This window comes from Carassius carassius, chromosome 46 (genome assembly GCF_963082965.1).
Source record: "Carassius carassius chromosome 46, fCarCar2.1, whole genome shotgun sequence".
Taxonomy (NCBI): domain Eukaryota; kingdom Metazoa; phylum Chordata; class Actinopteri; order Cypriniformes; family Cyprinidae; genus Carassius; species Carassius carassius.
The window spans coordinates 16,932,631-16,952,050 of record NC_081800.1 but is presented as its reverse complement, the minus strand read 5'-3'; positions in this window follow the sequence as shown (position 1 = coordinate 16,952,050).

Genomic DNA, 19,420 nt, shown 5'->3' with positions numbered 1-19,420 from the left:
CAAAACTTTGATGAACACGTATTTAACGCTGTCTGGGTCATATTATCTTTCACCTTGCATTATTTTGTTCGTGGTTTCTGAGAAAGAAGGGTTGCCATGCAACCTGTCCATGTTGGAATCTCTCTAATTTGGCCTGCTTTTATGAAAAGACTGCCAGTATACAGTAGAGATTAATTGGACGCAGCCTATGATGTCAAAAGACAACAAAAAAGACATGGTAAGTTTTTTTCCATTACATAATAAGAATTTTTTTTTTTTTTTCGTATCAGTCTTATATCATCTGGCACCCAATATTTTTAATACTTGAGGGGGATTTTGGCAGAAATGCAGTGACGGGTGGTGCAATGATAAAAGCACTGTGTTGTACATTGATAAACCTGTGTTGAAATGTGACTCATTTCCTGTGATTAAGGCTGTGAGCACTTGCAATGCTCTCTGTTTTAGAATCTACAATAGTACAATAGTGCCCTGAACCCTCTCTGCATCTGTGTGTTAGATAGGTGTATGGAAATGACACTTGGCATAACCAAGTAGTCTTGTTTCTGAGAAGGGAACGTATCTACTATATACTTTTTAAAGATTAATTGAAATGTCAGCATAATATTATAGTGGTAGATGATTTAAATTATATGTTTGGTTATTTATACGTCCCCAGCATAAATTTTTCAATGAAAGTATATAATTTGTATTTTTTTAAATGATATACATGAAATAATTCATTCATTCATTCGAAAAATGTATTAATGAATTTAATTAATTTTGTGGTCCACAGAGATTGAAATATACACTGTGAAATAAACAAGAAAATACTATTTCACTTATATACACTATAGTTTAATCATTTACTTTAACCATATGTGACATATGGACAGATAAGCCATTTGATTCTAAAGGATAATTCCTGAGTGTTATAGGTCCCTCTTGCCTTAACCATCTTTCGCTTTTAAATGTCAGCAACAGCTTTAAAGAAATGGTGTCATACATTTCCGGACCTTTAATAATCTTGGGTTAGTTCATAAGCTCTTACAGTAATACTCAAACTGAACAACAGCTTTGCATTCCCATTAATGCCATTAGTGGGAGAGATCTGGAGTGGCTCAGGTGTGTGCAGGCTGGGCCATGAGGCTTTACAGTGGTATGATCACCATGCTGAATCTTTCTTGGACATCTGCTGCTCTTCCATATCGTGGCCTGGCCCATCTGGCTCAACCAGGCCTTCCTCTCCACAAAAATTGTTGCTCCTCTCTGTCTGCTTTATTCTCTCTACTCTCCCCTCCTTCAATATCAGCTCTCTATGATTGACAGCACTGTATGTCTGTACGGCTTGTTTGTCTGACTAGCATGCGTATGGATAATGATGATTATATGTTCATCATGTTTAAAGGTTTCTCGTCAGTGTCAAGATACCAAGATAAGCTGCATTCATATCTAGCGCAAATTGTCTTTTTGAGTGAGCTGATATTCTGAGATTTATTGCATGCATATTCACAGCCTGTTTTCCTAATATATATATATATATAAACAAAGAAATAAACAGAAAACGTACTGCTAATTTTCTGCCAGAACATCATACATTAATTTTACAGAAATTTCTGTTAACTCTAAAGCACAATGTAATGCAAAATTCAAAATACAGGTTAAGTGCCTATATATCTATATGGAAAACTGTTTATTAATACAGTACAGTGTGCCCTATTTTTACAGATCTTGTGTATAATTTAAACAATTAGATTTATTCTTGATATTTTGATATAGTGTGTGTAATGGCGAAATGCCACATCAAGCTGGATTGTATGTGGCTTGTCACATTTATTTCCCAGGGCAATCTCACTCATGTCATTATCCATCTGCCTGCCTGAGAGGTCGGGGGTTGCAAAGGACAGGGAAACATTGAAATAAAGCCAGGATGCAAATATGGTAAAAAATGCAAGTAGCCTTTAAGCATCTCTGTATTTGGAATAAAAAGTCTTACCAATCTGGTAGACAAATTCTGTGATTTTATGAGATTCTGGCATTGATATTTGAGCACATTTTACTCGGGTTGTCCTCTCCATAAAGCTACATTGTGCCCCTCCCCACTGTGCTCTTTAATTAGACAGTCGGATAGCCCTGGCATGCTGCTTCTCCCTCTCCAATTGTCTCTTTTTCTGTCACTCTCTTTTTTAATTCTAGTACACCTCTCTGTAGCACATGCATTATACACTATCTTTTATCTAGCAATGGGCCTAGGGCTGGGAACCAAGAACAGGTTCACTTTTAAATTATAACACGAGATTTAGATTCCTTCAGTACTCACGTGTGCTTTCTTTCACCGATGCAGAGGAACACCGTGCAAAAATACTCTGTGTTTGTGTTTCTTGCTATTACTACTATTGAACGGCAGCCAGAATACCGCTACTGAATCTACAGCGAGAAACAGACCGCACAACAAGCAAATACTTACTGAGAAGCTGCTGCAATCCAACCCAAACTAATGGCTTTTATGAGTCGGTTTCAAAACCATACAGTGCTATCAGCGTGATTCTCGTGTGAGCCGATTCTTTTGAGTGATTCAAAAACATACTGCATAGCCAGAACGTTTATCCAGGGGTGAAATAATGACTGAAGATATTCATTTATAGCTATTAATTTAATACTCTGTTCTCTGATTTAAATTATGACTTTTTAAGACCCACAGAAACGCTATAGAGCAGTTGGGTCCTATCGTGTGTGTGTGTGTGTGACATGACGTGTAGCTAAGTATGGTGTCTCATACTCATATGGTGGAGTAAGTGCAGTACACACATACAGTAGTGAGTAATGAACACACACACAGCTGGCAGTGGGCAGCCATTTTTACTGCGGTGCCTGGGGAGGAGTTGGGAGTGTGGGGGTCTCATCTTGGTCAAGATATTGAAGGTGGAAGAGAGTGCTGTACATTCACTCCCCCACTGACACTGACTCTCCGACTTTCTAACCATAAGGCCACGACTGCCCACATCAATAATATGTACGTCACTATTCATTCTGTTGAAAATCTTAATTTGTTTCCCTCTGCCAACAGCCCACAGGCAAGAGCCCTCATTTTACCTCCAGCATTCTACTGAGAGGGTTTTTGTGCATTTGTTTTCTGTGTATCTGCCTTCTAGCGTGGACTCCGATGGCTTTCGTTTGCGTTGATTCAGTTATTTCTAGCTCCATTTTTGTGTTTACCTCATGACCCCACTGTTTAGGTGTCAAAGAATCTTTCTGAACTTTCTGATTCAGAGCAGGTCTGTAACGACTGGGTGAAAGGAGTGGCAGGAAGCAAGTGCGAGTAATGAATATTTAATTAAATGAATGACACAGTACATATAGATGAAACACGGATGATACTTGATGGGAATACACAGTCCAGGAAGATGCAGGTGAGTGAAGGATCGAATGGCGGAGGTGAGTTGGCAGCAGGGGAGGGTGACACAGGAACTGTGGGGAAGCGAGCCGAAGGTAAGTGATGATGCTGATGCTGATGTGCGAAGAGTGGACGGGGTTTCGGGGAGACACGGACATCCAACGCAGAAACACACAAGAAAGCAAACATCAGACGAAGTACATGAAACAGGAAACAATGCTCTGACAAACACAAGACGCTAGACAGGCCAATATATAGGGATGAGTAATGAGTGACAGCTGTAGCTGATGACAATTAGCAGAGACGCCCACAAGAACAATCAGTGCTGACGCTTAACACACAGACTTCACCCACATAGTGAAAAACCCTGAGATCACGGTTTACCAACCGTGACAAGTTCTGCCCGATTTAGCAGAGGAGGCCCTTCGATTCCTGAGAGATTCTTAGACGGACTTCACCATTAGGCCACGAGAGCAGCTCTGGCAAAGACTTTGCTTTGGCTGGATTTCCAGAAGACAGATTGGAAGCCTATTGTGTAAAATGTTAATAATTAGCAAAAGCCTGTTACCACATATGAGAGTTAAAAAGAGATCATCATTCCTCTGTGAGCATGAGAAATTAAAATGGTGATCTGAAATTACCCCTCAAACCTATTCTTATATTAGAAGGCTATATACTGTCCACAAAGCGGATATCAGGGAAAATCGGACAAGGAAGCATTGTAAGATGATGGAGTGATGTTACTTAGAAAAGAAATATTACAGCATTTATGGATTTTTACCACTAAATAAATTGTTGATTGCTTTCAGTAAAGCCAGTAAGATACAGTTTTATGGGGATATGGAATAGGGAAGACATTTTTTGAGACTGTCTTGAATGTTAATATATTTATGTGGTACAAATGCTGTGATCTATTAACATCGGAAGTTGGATGTCGGAATGATGCAACACCCAAGTGTTCTGTGTTTCAGTCAGAAAACTAAGATGGACACATCCATTGTTGGCTATACCAGTCAATTAAAAACATATAAAAAGCAGTATTTTACACAGATAATGCCATAGTATCATGTCCACAAATAGAGGTTGGATAGTACTATGTGCGCTGAGTTTATTGAGACACAGTGCTAAGAAACTGTATATTACAAAAAAAAATTCTGTTGGTGCAATGAGCAGCCATATTGGATTTTGAAGTTGGAGTTGTCAGATTTCTGACTTGAGAGGGCATTCCAGTGAAACGTTCCAACTGGGAACTCATAATTTCCAACTTCTGAGGAAAAATGGATCACACCAAAATGAAGGTATACTATAGAAATCACACATTTATCCCTAAACTGTTCCCCACCCTAATTAATAAAAAAGCTTGTGTGGACATTATATATCAAATTAAACAAAAGTATGTGCTGATTAAGATGCTGTTATTTAACATCAAATAAATAACCTGCCATAAAGTTACATTAAAATAAGTCCTATAATTCCTTTTTTGTACATAGTCTTACAACTTGCAGTATCACCATCAGAATGGTCGTGCTGATGTTGGTTAAACACCAGAGTGTTTCACATCAGTTTGTCCAAGCATATCATTTTCAGTGCAGTCATCAGGACAGCAAACATTGTTGTCCATAATTTAGTTACTGCAGAGGCGTATGCATCACATCACTGCAAATATCATATGTGTAAATCCCTGCAAATGCCATAAGAAGCAACCCACTCAAACACATGTTTCCATTCATATATTTTGTGTCAGAGCCACCGTGATATAGAGTTATAACATCTTCAAGCATGGTATGATTGCTGGTGGCAGATTTGATGGTTCCAGTGTCTTTGAGATTTGAATATATTGCATTTGTCCAAAAAGTTAAAAAAAACAGAGTATTTAGTGTTTAAATTATAGAAACGATTATATACTGACAGCGATGCTATATACACTCTAATTACTGAAGCTGTCTATCACTTCAGCACAATCAGTCTTCTGTGTTCTCGCATAGGTGTGGTCACATTTACTGTTGTTCTGCAAATTTTCATGGGTGAATTTGGTGCGTTGACCAACAGAAAGCTCTTTTGTTTTAAAATGGCTTTGTGAGCTGTATTTCATACATTTGCTACACTATTTACAATAGACAATGGACCCTTGTTTTGTTTGTGACATGTAGCGAAATTAGTGAAATGTTCACATTTTCACAGGTAAAAACATTGATTTTATGTTGTCAGTAGATTTGTATGAAGCACAGTTCACAGCGAAGTCACTTTCAAACCATGAAGTTGTAGGTCAATGCAGCAAATCTGAATGCATGACGAACTGAACCCTATGGAAAATCTACACCAGGAAATCTTAAGCATTTGTGCTAAATTCCTAATCACATGGATTCCTATTAAAAAGAGACTATAACAGCTATGATCATTTTAAATAACACTTCTGACTGACCATGTTGCAACAATGCATTTTACTGGTTACCGTTCAATGCTGCAAAAACACTGTAAATAGAAACCTTTGACTCAATGGTACTAGATCTAAATAAAATGCTGTAATCAACACATTAACTAATCAACTAGTAACACCTACATCAGCTGTAATCACAATTTTATTTTATTTTTATTACTTGAGAATGGTGCAGTAGTTCATATTTTGGATTCATATGAGCAAAACAGGAAAGAAAAATACAAAATTTCTCCTCACTTCATGCTGTCTGTTTTTGGCATTGGTTAATAGGGTCTCTTTTATCTCCTGCAGGCATTCTTTTTTTTGGTTTGTCTGGTGATTGTCTGGATGGGGCCGCCTTATTTATGACTCCAATTACATGGCCACCATTAGCAGGGCCTTTAGCCTAATGAGTCATGCAGACGATTGGAGAGATGGCCCATGGAGCTGCATTGATGGAACTGTAAACAAGTTCAGTATATCACTAGAAGCAGTAACCATGATGTACTATTAGTTTTAGGCAACACCAGTCACCTGAAAAAGCACATTATCTCACATTTGCTCATCACATAGGAAATACTCTTTGCTGTGTGTGTGTGTGTGTGTGTGTGTGTGTGTTCTGTCTGTTTTATCTATACAAGTGTGTTGCATTCTATAGTTTAAGAAGAAATAGGTCAGGCTGAAAGACTTACAGCTACAGACAATGCAAATGCCACGACCTATGCAGCCTGGACATATACTGTAAATGTCATCGAGCCCTGTTTAGGTAAACTAGATGTTTTGGGTTGAACATATTGTTTAGCCACATGATCAGATTGAATCAAGTGTTTGTATAGTGGATACAATGGAATAATCAATTCCAGCAGGTGGCATTTCTCCTCTGATTTTCCTTGTCTGATCTCTTTGTTAGCCGTTCAGCATATGAAAAATGTATGAGAAGAGCTCTTTACATCAGTGTTAATATTCACATCATGCATGGATGCACAGTCTGAGTGAGTGACTGTCTGTATCTTGTTGGATAAAGACATTGGAACAAGGGGGAACGTTCTCCCTGTGTACGTCTTCATGTTCCCATGACAACAGGGTTACCGCTGGGAAAATGCATGAAGACAAGGAATATAACTGTTTGCAGAGAAAAACAAATCTACAAAGTGAGACAGCTCTTGGTTATTTGGTCTGTATCAATGCATCGTTGAGAAAGATGGAGTGTTCACAACAATACAGTGGATATTCGCACAAAAACAGAGTCAAAACAGACCTTGCTGCAGGTTAGATAATGAATGTACCTACATGGAGAGCACACTTACTGTGGTGGTACTTGATATATAGTGGAGTCCACAAGTCTGGGAGAAACTGCTTCTATTTTATGCCAACATTTTCATTACAAATGATATTATCAGAATAACCATTTGAGTGAAATTTTCAATGTTAAATTATAATAATTATCATGAATTTCAGAATATCTGCTTTCATTAGTCACCTTGAAATAGTGAAATATTTTTTATTATATATTTTTATTTTGCATAATTTTTTTATTTTGTTTCAAAATACTTTGTCCGGTTTATAATGTCATAAAGTATAACAATGATTAAAATTGTATTAAAAATATTATTACTATTGTATAAAAACAAACAGTTAAAACACAGTAGTACTTAACAAGTCCGAAGTGAAAAGCAGCAGTGAAGCATCATGAAAGCTATCAACTCCCAAAAACCAAGAACATGACTTGTTTTTGTATCCAGTCATCTGCACGGAACATAAAGTCACTCTGTGTTTCTTACATAACCTCCTTCAAGCTCACTTTGTGCTTCACTGCCTATATAGTATTTGTGAGTACATGGAGAAACATCCTCCAAGTGCTTGTTCAGGGAGTGTGATTCCTAATCGCAGCCCTGTCACTGGATTTTAATATCAATTCTCACTCAGTCCAATTCCTTGATCCTCATCCTTTCCATAAGAGCTTTGCCTCTGAGAGCCAACCACAGTCCGACAACAACAGGAGCTATTTTTGTGCTTCAAACTGGATGGGTCAGGCGGCAGTGAAGGTCTGACACAACATAATACTTTCCCACGGTGTGTAATTTCCTCAGAGTTGGACTCCTTTTTACTTAAAGGCACAGAGGTAATTTAAGGACCTTGAGGTGATAAAATCTCTCTAGAATCCAGTTCTGAGCTGTAGTCACAAAAAACAATTAATATGGAGTTCTGGGGAATCGTGATATTCAGTGGTCAGTTATTTCCTCAATTTCACTGTTTTCGCTTATCTGGAAACTAGAACTGGAGCTATTTTCAAGACTATTTTGTTCTCTCAGTTCATGCAAATGCAATTTAAACCACCTTGCACCTCAGAGGACTTTGGTATTAATATTACTATAATATTGTTGCAGCGTTCATCTTGTTGCTAGAACAATTGTATTGTACATTGTAAGGGGCCGTTCACACATGTTGTGGGAAGTCGTGGCCTAATGGTTAGAGAGTCAGACTGGCAATTGAAAGGTTGTGAGTTCGAGTCTTGGGTTGGCAGGAATTGTAGGTGGGGGGAGTGCATGTACAGTTCTCTCTCCACCTTCAATACCACGACTTAGGTGCCCTTGAGCAAGGCACTGAACCCCCAACTGCTCCCCGGGTGCTGCAGCATAAATGGCTGCCCACTGCTCTGGGTGTGTGTTCACAGTGTGTGTGTGCACTTCGGATAGGTTAAATGCAGAGCACAAATTCTGAGTATGGGTCACCATACTTGGCTGAATGTCACTTCACTTTCACACACTTTCACACAACACATTTACATGTTTAAAAATCGCTTGTGGTGGACTAAAAAACGGTAAAAAGATGCCTTTTTAAAAGTTTAACTTATTTTAACTTGAGCTACATGCTTTTAGAGCACCATGTAATGCATGAGACTGCAAAAGATGCAAGACACAATCACAATGGTCAAAAACATCCATCTACTACATTTAAGTATCAAGTAATGATGGATGAAAAGGACGGTGAAATGCAAAAATGTATTCTGTTAGGGGCTGTTCGCACAGAATGTGTTTTTGTACTCCACTGCAATGCTTCTTCAATGGTTTTTTGAAATGTTAAAAACAATTGTTTATTGTGTTTCGATGATATATGGATGTGTTTAGGGTGGTTCACAGAACGCATTTCAGCTTTTAAATTAAAATGTGAGATGCAGGGCAGTGGAATGGAAAAGATGCAAGGTCTTGAGGTATCTTAGTGGAAGACCTAAATTCATTTAAACTCAATCAAATATTTCATATAAACATATTTATTTGGCAGGTAGCCATCTTAGGCGACGTTCATACAGAATTTTGTATTCTGTTTTTTCATTGTTTTTATCTATGTAAACATATGTTAGATAGACATGGGGCAGGTCACACAGAGAACGGTTCTACGTTTAAAAGCCAGATGCAGGGCAGAGGGATGGTGAAAAACTCCATGTCTCAATGTTTTTTCAAATTTAAAAAAGATGCGAGTGCAACGAACAAAGACATCCGTCTTGTGCAATTGCATAGAAAAACAACGGAAAAGGAACACATAGTGGAATGCATTCCGTGTGAACGGCCCCTTTGACCAATGCACTTGTGTCTTTTGCAGTGTCTCGTGCATGACATGGTGTTTTAAAAACACAGCATTCAAGTTAAGTTTAACTTTAACTTTTAAAAAGCATTACGTTGATCTTCCTGCAAACCTTTGGATCTCTATGCCTTTTTTTTCATTCCAGTGCCATGCATCTCACATTTTTAAATGCAAAAAACGCATTTTGTGTGAACGAGCCCTTATGCAGGATAATGTCTTCATTGCAAAATAAACCCAGACCCCATCTCAGAGCATATATAACTTACATTTAATCCCGTCATGGCACTTGAACTGAAAAATCATATTTGTGGATTTGGGTGAGTTGTCTGGATTTGACAGGGATGAATCATCCTGGCCTTGTTCAGTAGGCTACACATTGGTTTCCTCACTCCTTAGCAGATTAGCTTGCAGAACATGGTTGGTCATCGCTCGAGTGCTCGGCTTGCCTATATTTCATTCTTTTTCTTTGACTTGGAGGTAATGAGAACATGTCAGTGTCCTGACTTGTGGCTTGAATACACAGCTTTTGTCTGGTTGCCCCACTCAGTGCATTCACCACTGTTACACTCTGCACATCAGGCTGCGCTGCCACTGCTGCAGCCTTTGTGTGCACTGTTGCCTAGTGATGGCACGAGGAGAGTGTGCATATCTTTGCATGTTTGTGTGTCTTTTCTTTGGGTTACTCAATATCCTGCTTCGGTTTATGCAGAGCAGGCATGCAGATATTGTTATAATCGGAACCAATATTTAATTACACAGTTAAATGAGCAGCGGTATGAATCACCAAAATAAATAAACACAGATGAAAAGAATCATGGCTGAATTTGAGAGTACTCATCCAAACAGAAACACTTGACTTGCTTCACTGAATCATGTGACAGGACATACCCATTAATGTGTTTGGATGTGTCCTAGACACACAAGAAAGATTTTAGTGCTTCTGTTGCAAAACAACGGAAGAAAGCTAGACTGGCAGAGGTACAGCAACACTGAACAATTGATCATGTCTGCATTTGCCTTATAGAGAGCGAGTGGGTGGACAGGTTGCTCATGGGAGACTACGGGATCAGACTGCTGTCAGCTGGTTGCAGGATGATTAAAGGAGCACACGCATGGAAAAGACATTTTGCTTGGGTAAACAAAATTGTTTATAATGTTTGTTTACATTCCATGAGTTAATTTTATTTACACAACACTAATTTGTTAATATTCTATTACTGATATTAACCATAGTAGTGGTAGTTCATGTTAAATTTGAATTATAGTGGGGTCTAAATATCTGGAATTCAACATTTAATTCAAACCTGGAATTTAACAGAAAGTCTTAGGATTTTAAAAACAGAATGTGTTTTACATGAACTTGAGATATTTTTAAGCTAATCTTTTCACTTAAATTGTTATGCTGACATCACATTCTTTCATAATGAAAAATGATGCATTAAGTTAGAAAAATCATTGTTAAAATAATATAATTATATAAAAATAATAAAATAATAATGTCAACATCCCAATAGAAATATAGATTTTCGGCTATCTCACCTCAGAGGTCTAGACCTTCTCTCAACATGTCATATTTTTGATATAATCTGTTGGATTAAAAACTATTTTCAATTATGAATTAATTTGATTAACCAATAAATCATGTTGCTGAATGATTTTCCCTATTACGAAAACATTCCTCAAATTTGTGTCATTCATTTTTGAACCATTTTACAGCAAGACAAGAGGACAGATCATTCATAATATCAATTTTATATTACATTTCATTTTCTCAGTTTTACCCGTTACTTTAAGAAACAAATCTTTTTGACTTTTTATAATATCTTTTATTTTTCAGTATTCTAAAAATCTATTGAATTTTGATGTTTATATGATTCTGCAGTATTAGAGGGTATTAGTTGCTCTTTGTGGGTTTGAATCATTTTTTTGTTACAAGGGTAAATGCAGGGCACATGTTATCCTTGCAGCTCCGTCTGCTTCATTAGTCTGCCCAGAGCACACAGGCGCTTATGGACCTTCACAAATGGAGTGCCAGATCAAATATGTCACATTATTATTGCATGAAAAAAAAATATATTTACCTACAGTGCTGAAATGTTTTGTCCCAATATGAAAACATCAATCCCCCTCAACACTGAATATAGTGTCTAACTGGCTTGCTGATCCTGATGCGCCGTAGTAAGACAGAGGCACTAGTGATGGCTGCTGGTGATCTGGCTGGGCCCTGCACTGCGGCAGAGACTGTGTGTGAGACAGAGAGAGGGTGGAAGTGTCTGCGGGTCTGCTGCAGAGCCAGACGGCTCATCAGTAATCAGAGAGCAACGCTTGCTTTCCCTCCTCAGGAGGTGTGTGTTCACACACATTCAGACAAGGATAAGATACCCTGAACGAAACTGGTTGTAAGGATCTGGTTTTTAGGATTGCAGCTCACGGTTCTTTCAGTGACACTTCAAAGATGCACTGTAGAATGCTGAGATGCTTTTACAAAAGACCCAACCTTTCAGAACAAGATCCTGTCAATAGGTTCTATCAATTAAAAATGTTGCTTTTGGCCTTATACCCTAGAGATCTAGACCTTGTTGAATGAATAAATTGACTGTATCCAGCAATTAAAATCATACACTAACGTCATATTTTTTTACATAATCTGTTGAACTGATATTAAATTCAGCGTATTTACAAATATAATTATCAGTTTATTTTAATGACCAAAAATCATGATACTGCGTTATTTTCTATATAATTGTACAGAGTAAAATGACAAAATAAATTATGTGAATGAAACTGCATTTTTGGCAAGATTTTTTTATTTTTCTCCTTGCCTGTTTTTTATGATAACTTGAGGTGCACCAAAAGAAAAAATGTATAATATTTATATAAAATAAATCTTAAAATATATTTTTCATTTAGAACTATTTTTAAACTATTAATTCATTTTAATGGCCAGAAAATACAGTTGCCACCTGATTTTACGCAAAAACTACAAAATTGAAATACTTACATTTTTGTCATCCATGATCTGAACCATTTCTACAAGTCAGGAAAACAATAAAATTAAAATAATAAATCATTAATAGTCAATAATCAATAATTAAATGTTGTCAATTTTACCCAAACTATTGTAGAAAAAAAAAAATCTTATTTTAAAATTAGATTTATTATTTTGCTAGAACATTATGTTTGCTCCTCACTTTCATATCTTATAGACTCAGATGTCTGCATACTAATAATGGTTAACTATTATTAATAATAATAATCACTACACAACTGTAAATGTAGCTTATAAGGTAAATGTCAATGCAACATGCAAACAATTTAAAATAAGCTAAAATTGAAACAAATCAGTTCTACCCAGTAACCTTGTCTGGTTCTTAGACTGTGCCACGATGCCTGTGGCCCTGTGATGCCTATATATATATAGCTGAGTGAGCAATTTCTTTCCCTGTGCCTGTCCAGATTTTGGCCTAATTTGCTATGAATATTAACATATGCAGTTACAGTTCCCTCTCCATGAATATGCTTCTGTTTTGTGCTTGTGGACACTAGAAGGGCTAAGGTGAGAATGGACCCTTAGGCCTTTGTACTTGCACTGCATGCACAATTAACAATAACCTAGATCCTTCTAGCATGCTTTACTGGTAAATTACTGTTTAGTGTGAACATGACCTTTTCAAAAATTCTGCTAAATCAGTTCTGGCAATTTTCTGGTATGAGCAGATGTAGCTTTACCAAGTATATGACAGATACCAGGTCCAGTATGATGTTATATGTGAACAAACAATAAGATTGTTCTGCTTTATGAAGTCTGTTTTGGGTCAGTCATAAAGCTCTGTCTGAGAAGTTTACAGTAAGCTCCACTGCTTTTACATTTATTTTCTATGTAAACATGAGTTAGATTTACATGGCTGTTGCATCTTGTCTCCCATTAGAGACCCTGCCAAAGTCAACTTAAGGCAAGTCGTTTCATTCGGTGGCCATCTTTGAAAAGCCTTGCAGGCAGCTATTCCAGTCATGCAAGCTTCTATCTCTTTGAATGAGGAAACATCTAATTCTTCAAATCTGTTCACCGGGCTTACAATGACATTTCATATTTGAAATCACCAATGAAATCTTACAACACCTGTCTTATACAATTTTGTTTCTTATGCTCAGATAGCATTGAAACCTTTTATTTATTTTTATTTTAGTCTAGATCAGCCAATAAGCATGTGCACTCCTAAGCACACATCTCAGGACCCTGAAGATGTGTCTGAAATCACAATAGTTTAGTGTGCTGGACTTTAAAATTTGAAGTCATGTTAGTCCTTAGTTGCTCACTATATTAAAACATTGTAGTGCACAAAAAGTAATTTCACAGATGGTCAAGGGACTTAACGTCTGCAAATAGCTCCTCTATAAACAAACATCACGCTCCTACTAGCACTTCTTTAATCTAATGTTCTACTTTGTTGGATAAGCCTTGAGAGACATTGCTTTCATAATGGAACATTTTATATGTGCCCAGTAAGTAACTTCATTATGGTTGTCTTTGTAGAGTCGTTTCCCGGTGAGATTGGAAGCTGGAATGTGTGGAGGTCTCCACCTCAGCCACATGGCCTCCTGGCAGCATTCCTCTTTTGGACACTGGCAGCAGCTTGTGCCCCACACCCCTCCCAGATGTTGTGTCTTGAGACAGATGTACACCCCAGCTCAACATCCAAGGAATCTAGGCAAGTATGTGGTTAAAGCGAGAGATGTTATATACTGGCTGATAAAAGGGAGGAACGTGCCAACACGACAGCCCACCTGGCATTAAAACAGTCAATAAGAAACGATGACAGAAGGAGAGCTTGTATATATTGGAGGATTTGTATCAACTGTAGAAATTCCACAATATTTTTCAGAATGTGAAATGAGTAATTAAATTAATGGATTGATTTAGAGTAAGAAATTGTTTCTTGAGCACCAAATATTAGAATGACTTCTGAAAGATCATGTCAAACTGAAGACAGGTGTAATGGCAAAGCTGAAAATTCAGCAGCCATCACTAGAATAAAACTATATTTTATATCTAATCCAAGTCACTAACTCAAAAATACTCAATATGCAAAGTCATGTGTGCCACACAAAGGCAAGCTTTATTACTGGAAAGAAAAAGGTAGAAGTTATTTCAAAAATAACATTTTGAAATAAAACCCATGTAAAACACAAAAAGAAAACAGTTACCTCAAATGATGAATCCAAATAAATAAGACCAAGCAGTTTTACATCAAGCACATCTTTGTCAATCTACAACATGAACAAATACTTCATCTCATGACATTCTTTTAGATGTCTTACAAAGATTACAAAATGAGATATGTACAACTGAAGAACTCGAGGGCATGCTTGAAGTGTATTTGTACCCAACATTGTGCAATGACAGCATAATGATTGAATGTCAATCTCCATCTCCATCACCCAGAACTACAATGCCTGACCAGCCATGTGTCATGAATACACCCAGTTCAACCCAAAATTCATCTTTAGTATCTTTATTTACGCAGTCACTAGACAATGCAAAAAGCATATACGCATGTCCACAAAGCAGTAGCATTTGGAGTGTGATCACAGTGGCAGAACTTGTAAACAGCCACAGCGGCTGCTCGCATCTTCCCTTCCACCACTGACGATAGAAAAAATGAGAAAAATATTGACTTCAAGTATACACAAATAAAGCAAAAACAATTATCTGAACAACAGTTCAAAAATGGAAAAATATCTTTCATTAAACAGGACCAGCCTGTTCAGTTTTATTCCAAACGTCAGATTCCATTTCCAGTTTGACCTCGCAGATTCACAAACATCAAAGCCCTTCTCCGGTCAGCTGATCCATAGATTTAAAAGATCCTGTCTGAATTTCCATCCAGTCCTTCTGGTTCTCGTGCATTAACCTCCCTTTATGCTCATGAACAGAAAACTAACATTCCTATTCGATTAAAAAAAGGAGAAGAAAAAACGTGTTGCACTCCAATGGTCATATTTTTGTCTAATTTCTTTAACAAAGGTTGAAAGGTCACAATATATTGGCTTGTTTTTACAGCTGTGCTGATGAATATCCACATAAATATACGCATGTCCACAAAGCAGTAGCATTCATTTTTATAATAGCCTTTTAATTATTTTGTTTTAATTATTGCCACTGTACACACTTTGCATTATAAGCACTTTAACCATAATTATTGCTTTGTGATGGAAAGCAGACTTCACTTTGCACAAGAAAACATGTTTTTTTCCCATTGATAATCAAGTTTAGAAACGCATTGGACCACATTATCCACAAATATTTCCGCTGCTAGTGCTGCAATTGAGCATGGAGGCAAAGAAACGGGAGATTCTGATGCTCGATGACAGAATGCTACATAAGATCAACCCTCTACGGACACCATTGGCAATTGAATCGCCATTGGCTAGTAAATAGTTTAGTTAACTAGCCAGATATATGTGTGTAAAATGGCACAGTTTTTTAAAATACACTTTTTAACATCAGTCAGTCAAGCTTCATAATAATCAATTATTATTTAATATAACTAGTAATTAGAAGTAAACTTGATTACCATGTTTGAATGCATATTAGTCATTTTAACTGAACATTTAACTTGAGAGGTGGTTGTTTTTTCTGTCATTGAATGTTTCTGACAAAAGAAATTGGTAAAAAACTAACAAAAATACTGATAGGATAATAATGATACGAATTCTAATAATAAGAACTATAAAACACACTTAGGATTACTAAGGATTAATTAGGTGCTGGATTCATGAATATTAATCAGGTTCCCCATCGAGGGAGAGACGATGCGTCGATAACGCTTTGGGAACGCATTCTGCGTGAGTGCGTCTGAAGCATCCATGTCAACTAGTCCAATGGCGAGAGTGAGCGTCAGGAGTGACGTCACGACCAGGAATTGATAAAAACCCCAACCGGAGCAACCGGTGTTAGCTTTCTGTGCCTCAGCAAGCGATCTGTGTCAAACCTGTCTGTCATATTTACTGTTGTCTTGTTCAAAGTTTATATATCATGGCGAAGCAACTATTCAAACCGTGTGCTTCTCCCTGCCCGCGTTATTTAACGGGTGGGGATACACACGAGCTTTGTGTAATTTGTTTGGGAGTAGAGCATGCGTTATCAGCCTTCGAGGAGACTGATTGCCCGCATTGTGAGAAGCTTTTGCTTCGCATGCTCCGCTCCCACTTGTCACTCTTTGATGAGAAGAGCGGCGAGCCTCGCGCTCCTCAGGGTGCAGGACCCATGCATTCCTGGGGTTCGCAAATGGATCTCTCAGTGGGGTTGGAGACGGGTCCGAGAGCTCTTTCTCCTCCCTTACCTGGGAGATCCATAGCTCAAACTCCGGTGTCGGAAGCCCGCCCCGCGGCTTCTTCCGCCCGGGGGGAGAGCGCATTGCTTCGTTGCTCTAGCTCCGAGGAGTTAGAGGTAACGGGCAGTGAAGGTGACACAATCAGGGGGGGAAGAGGATTCGCCATCTCTTTCCCCAGCATATGAGGAGTTGGTTGATGTATTAACACGAGCTATAGATAAGTTACATATATCTTGGCCATCTGATAAACAGAGCGCTCGTCCTAAAAGCAAATTAGACGAGCGTTTTCTGTCTTCTAAAACATCTTCTACATCACGGGGTCTCCCTTTTCCCCTGATCTTCACAGTGAGCTGTCTAGATCGTGGAATAAGCCATATTCATCACGTCTTTTTAGCCCTCAAGTGCGCATTTATTCTGATATAAGAGGGCTGAAAGAAAATGGTTATGAAGCGATGCCCCGGGCGGAACAGACGCTCGCGAGCTATCTTTCCCCTGGTTCAGCGTCATCTATTAAGAACCCGACTTTGCCCACGAAGCCTTTAAAGATCACATCTAATTTAGTGGGTAAAGCTTACACAGCAGCAGGTCAGGCTGGAGCTTGCCTTCACTCGATGGCTTTGCTTCAGGCTTATCAGGCTGAGCTGCTGGGGGAGTTAGATAACCGTGAGGGAGTCAGCCGTGACTAAATTCGCGAACTTCGTCGGGCTACGGATTTATCTCTCAGGGCGACTAAAGAAACAGCACGTGCTATTGGTAGATCTATGGCTGCTTTGGTTTCTACAGAAAGACACCTTTGGCTTAATCTTTCAGATATTAAAGATAAAGATCTTTTCTTTTAGACGCTCCCATTTCTCATGAAGGTCTGTTTGGTGATGCTGTGAATGAAGTGGTTGAAAGATTTCAAGAAAATAAAAAGCAATCTGAAGCTTTTAAAAGTTTTCTCCCTCGCCGATCTAATCCTGATGCTGCTGGGCGTGCAAGGGAGCCCCAGCCTTCAAGCTCCTCATATCGTGTTTTTCAAAAAGAGAGTGTTGCGTCTCGCGCTCCTCCTCAAAAATCACGGGGACCGAGCCAGCACTCACAGCCAAAGCAATCGAAGCAGAAGCCGGATCTGAGGACCGTTCTTCTCGCTAAGAAAGCTTCGGCTCAGAAGAAAAGGTCCTGACGCCAAATGGGTCAGACCTGTGAGGGCAGCCCCAACCGAGACTGTGCGGTGTACACCTCAGTATACGGTGCCCGTCCGGTCTCGGTGCTCTCACGGGGCCGTCCTGCCAACCCCGCCACCCTTGGTGCCTCGGGGCGCAGCGGTCTCCAGCGGGTCTCTGGCGCTGTGTCTCTCAGACGCTGCGTCGGGCTCGCTCCCTCTGAGGGGGGTTCAAGAGCAGTTAGCTCTGGTGGTTCCTGCGTTTCGGCTTCAGGTCCCCGCACTAGCTGTTCAAAATTATAGCAGAGGCCAGCCTCGAGAGGCTGGTTCCCTTAGTAGAATGTCTGACAGAATGGAAAAGTCTGCCGAATATATCTCAATGGGTCCTGCAGATAGTAGAGAAGGGTTACAGAATCCAGTTCGGTTCTCGTCCTCCACGCTACAACGGGGTGTTGCTCACAGTAGTGCATCCCGAGCAGGCTCTGGTCATGGAGCAAGAAGTGAAATCTCTTTTAGCGAAAAATGCTATAGAGCAGGTGTATCCTCCCGACAGGGCATCGGGTTTTTACAGCCGTTATTTCATTGTTCCAAAAAAGGATGGAGGGCTGCGTCACATTTTAGATCTTCGTCTGTTGAATCGTACAGTTCAGAAATTAAAATTCAAGATGCTGACACTCAAACAGATCGTGACTCAAATCAGATCCGAGGACTGGTTCGTCACGATAGACCTAAAAGATGCGTACTTCCATATCTCCATCCTCCCTCAGCACAGGAAGTTCCTAAGGTTTTCTTTCGGGGGCAAAGAATACCAGTATCGGGTACTTCCCTTCGGTCTAGCTCTCTCACACCGCACATTCACGAAATGCGTAGATGCAGCTCTGGCCCCGCTCAGGCTGCAGGGCATACGTATTCTGAATTACTTGGACGACTGGTTGATTTTAGCGGAATCAGAACAGTTGGCGGTTCGGCATCGAGATGTCGTCCTCGCTCATATGCAGAAGTTGGGTTTGAGGCTCAATACCAAGAAGAGTGTGCTATCTCCATTACAGAGGACCACTTTTCTTGGGGTGGTATGGGATTCGGTCACGATGCGAGCCGCTCTTTCGCCCGCTCGTGTAGCCAACATCCTCACAGCCACATCAGAGCTAAAGCTAGGCCAGTCACGCACTGTAAAACAGTTCGAGAGATTGTTGGGTCTCATGGCAGCAGCGTCCAATGTGATCCCCTTTGGCCTGCTGGGCATGAGACCTTTTCAGTGGTGGCTCAGGACCAGAGGGTTCCCCCCCGAGGGGAAACCCACTTCGTATGATCAAGATCACGCGGTGGTGTCACCGCGCCTTGGTCATATGGAGAGAACACTGGTTCCTGTCCCAGGGTCCGGTATTGGGAGCTCTTTGTCATCGGGTTGCCATCTCGACAGATGCTTCCCTTACCGGCTGGGGAGCGGTAATGGAAGGCCGCTCAGCTCAACGAATCTGGTTTGCGGACCGGATTCATCTCCTCGACGGTCCTCCCTTGGAGATCCTGATCAGGAAAGACCTTCTATCTCAGGCCGGGGGCACTATATTTCACCC